The following is a 4,220-nucleotide window of genomic DNA, read 5'->3' as shown; positions in this document are numbered from 1 at the left end:
CCTTGGAGCAGCTGGTGGGTTTGAACCACCGACCTTTCAGTTAGCAACTGAGTGCTTAACCACCATGCTACAAGAGCTTCTTTATTCTATAGAACATTTATTTGGCAATTCCTCACACCGAAGTCACCTCTGGGGCACATGTGATTAGTAGCAGTAATTGCTTCTCAGTCTTAATTTTCAGCATCAAGTTATCTCTGAGTGTCAATTTTTAAATCTTATGCTGACTTGCCTTTGCTGTTAATATAGTTCTTGGGCCATCAAGTACGCTTTATCAATTAATAGTAATAAGCAATTCTTAGCTAATCAATAACCTTCTTAACAGAGAAAAACAGTATATTTAAAAGCTGAAATTATGGAGTTGTTTATATTTGGGGGTTACCCAAATACCGCTCTCATTGATGACAGACAACCATATTTACAAGATTGATGACTTGATTGTGGTTAAGGAAGGACTATCCTTCAGAGCTAAAACTTTTCAAAAAATTTTTTGTACATTTGAATATTTGGAGCTTGTTCACCAAAAAGATAAAATTTTAAAGTAAATTATTTGTCAACAGATGGTTAGTTTTATTAACTCTACATCTGTAGTGTAATTTTTTCAAAATTTCTTCAAGAGGTTCTACAGATTATTTGACGGACATTTATATAGTGCTTATAATGGTATATCTAAGCATTTTAAGACTTTTATTGACGTATAATAAACATTTAGAAAAAGTACATATTTTATAGGCCTGAAACCAATGTTCCCAAAGTGAATATGCATATGCAACCACACCCAGTTCAAGAACATTTTTAGCACACCAGAAGCCCTCCCCACACTCCCTTCTAATCAATATCCACACCTCAAGGATAACCATTTCCTGACTTCTATTACCATATATAAGTTTTGCTTATTTTTAGTACTTGAGCAGTTTGATAGGTGGGAAATTTAACATAACAAAACAAAAGTTGTCATTTTCACTATGTTTGAGTCAGATTCTGTGTGGTTTTAGAGCTGGAGTTCTCAATTGTTTTTTTCTGTCTCCTTGCACCTGAGGGATATCATATATTCCCAACACTATCAGAATCTCTTGGCAGCAGTGTTGTCAGCTGCCATTGAGTCAGCCTCTACTCATGGTAACCCCATGCACAATGGAAGGCAACACTGCCTGCTATCCCCATGACTGGTTGCAGATCAGACCACTGTGATCCATAAGGTTTTCATTGGCTTATTTTCAATAGTACTTTGCCAGGACTTTTTTCCTAAAATGACTTTAAGCAAGAAGAAATGCTCCGTAGGGAAATGTTGCAATGGCTGATTGTATTAGTCTGGAAACTCCACTGAAACCTGCTCAGCATCATAGCAACTAGCCTGACTCTACTGATAGATGGATGGTGGCCATGCATGAGGTGCACTGCCTGGGTATCCTACATGGAAGGTGAGAATTCTATCTCTGAACCACCAATGCCCATGGCAGCAATGTACCAGTACCAGTTTCTGTAGAGTTGATTCCAACTCATGGGGACCCTATGTGTGTCAGAGTAGAACTGTGCTCCATAGGATTTTCAGTGACTGATTTTTTTTCTAGCTGTAATTTTTTTATTGTACTTTAGATGAAGGTTTACAGAGCAAACTAGTTTCTCATTAAACAATACACATATTGTTTTGTGACATTGGTGGCAACCCCACAACATGTCATCACTCTCCCATTCTCGACCTTGGGTTCCCCATTACCAGCTTTCCTGTCCCCTCCTGCCTTCTAGTCCTTCTCCCTCGGCTGGTGTGCCCATTTAGTCTCATTTTGTATTATGGACCTGTCTAACCTTTGGCTGAAGGGTGAACCTCAGGAGTGACTTCATTACTGAACTATAAAGGTGTCTGGGGGCCATACTCTCAGGGTTTCTCGAGCCTCTGTCAGACCAGTGTAAATCTGGTCTTTTTTTTGTGTGTGTGAGTTAGAGTTTTGTTCTACATTTTTCTCCAGCTATATCGGGTACCCTCTGTTGTGATCCCTGTCAGAGCAGTCAGTGGTGGTGGCTGGGCACCATCTAGTTGTGCTGGACTCAGTTTGGTGGAGGCCATGGTAGTTGTGATCCATTAGTCCTTTGGACTAATCTTTCCATTGTGTCTTTGGTTTCCTTCATTCTCCCTTGCTCCCGATGGGGTGAGACCAGTGGAGTATCTTAGATGGCTGCTCACAAGCTTTTAAGACCTCAGACGCTACTCACCAAAGTACAATGTAGAACATTGTCTTTATAAACTATGCTATGCCAATTAAGCTCGATGTTCTCCGAAACCATGGTCCCCATAGCCCTCAGCCCGGTAATTCGGTCCCTCAGGGAGTTTGGATATGTCTATGGAGCATCCATGACCTTCTCTTGGACAAGTTGTGCTGGTTTCCCCTGTATTGTGTACTGTCTTACCCTTCACCAAAGTTACCACTTATCTATTGTCTATTTAGTGTTTAGCCATCAAAGATTGTTTCTTCTTGTGTGTGAACTTTTTCATGGGTTTTTACAATAGAGGTCTCATACAATATTTGTCCTTTTGTGATTGACTTATTTCACTCAGCATAATGCCCTCCAGATTCGTCCATGTTGTGAGCTGCTTCGAAGATTCATCATTGTTCTTTATCCTTGTGTAGTGTTCCATTGTGCGTATGTTTATCCATTCATCTGTTGATGGGCACCTATGTTGTTTCCATCTTTTTGCTATTGTGAAGAATGCTGCAATGAACATGGGTGTGCATGTGTCTATTCATGTGATGGCTCTTATTTATCTAGGATATATTCCTAGGAGTGGGATTGCTGGATCTTATGGTATTTCTATTTCTAGCTTTCTAAGGAAGCGCCATATCATTTTCCAAAATGGTTGTACCATTTTACATTCCCACCAGTACTGCATAAGAGTTCCAGTCTTCCTGAAGCCTCTTCAACATTTGTTATTTTCTGTTTTTATTTTTTTTTTGATTCATGCCAGAAATATCAGTGTGAGATGGTATCTCATTGTGGTTTTGATTTGATTTCTCTAATGGCTAGTGATTGCAAGCATTTTTTTATGTATCTGTTAGCTGCTTGAATGTCCTCTTTGGTGAAGTGTCTGTTTATATCCTTTGCCCATTTTTTAATTGAATTATTTGTCTTTTTGTTGTAGACGTGTTGGATTTTCCTGTAAATTTTAGAGATAGATTTTTGCCAGATTTGTCATATCCAGAAATTTTTTTTTTTCCCAGTCTGTAGTTTCTCTTTTTACTCTTTTGGTAAAGTCTTTTGATGAGCATGAGGGTTTAATTTTTAGAAGATCCCAGTTATCTAGCTTGTCTTCTGGTGTTTGTGTATTGTTAGTTATGGTTTCTATCCTGTTAATGTCGTGTATTAGGGCCTCTAGCATTGACCCTATTTTTTTTCTATGATCTTTATGGTTTTTGGTTTATTTATGTCTTTGATACATTTTGAGTTATTTTTTGTGTATAGTGTGAGGTATGGCTCATGTTTCATTTTTTTGCACATGGACATCTAGTTTTGCCAGCATTATTTGTTAAAAAACACTGTCTTTTCCCCATTTGATGGACTTTGGGCCTTTGTCGAAGATCAAGAGACTGTACATGGATGGATTTACATCTGGTTTCTCAATTCTGTTGCATTGGTCAATGTGTCGTTGTACCAGTACCAGGCTGTTTTGACTACCGTAGCTGTATAATAGGTTCTGAGGTCAGGTAGTGCGAATCCTCCTCCTTTATTCTTCTTCTTCAAAAGTGTTTTACTTATCCAGGGCCTCTTCCCTTTCCATATAAAGTTAATGATTAGTTTTTACATCTCGTTAAAGAATGCTGTGGGTATTTGGATCAAGATTGCACTGTATTTGTATATTGCTTTGGGTAGAATTGTCGTTTTCACAACGTTGAGTCTACCTGTCCATGAGCATGGTATGTTTTTCCATTTATGTAGGTCTCTTTTGGTTTCTTGCACTATTATTTTGTAGTTTTCTTAGTATAGGCCTTTTACATTCCTGGTTAGATTTATTCCTAAGTATTTTATTTTTTTAGGGGATATTATAAATGGTATTGTTTTCCTGATTTCCTTTTCTTCGTTCTCTTTATTGGTGTATAGGAGTCCAACTGATTTTTGTATGTTTATCTTGTATCCTGCTACTCTGTTGAATCTTTCTATTAGTTCCAGTAGATTTCTCGTGGAGTCTTTAGGGTTTTCTATGCATAGTATCATATCATCTGCAAACAGGG

The sequence above is a fragment of the Trichechus manatus genome, unplaced genomic scaffold (genome assembly GCF_000243295.1).
Source record: "Trichechus manatus latirostris isolate Lorelei unplaced genomic scaffold, TriManLat1.0 scaffold00060, whole genome shotgun sequence".
NCBI classification, from domain to species: domain Eukaryota; kingdom Metazoa; phylum Chordata; class Mammalia; order Sirenia; family Trichechidae; genus Trichechus; species Trichechus manatus.
This window is presented reverse-complemented; position numbering follows the sequence as displayed.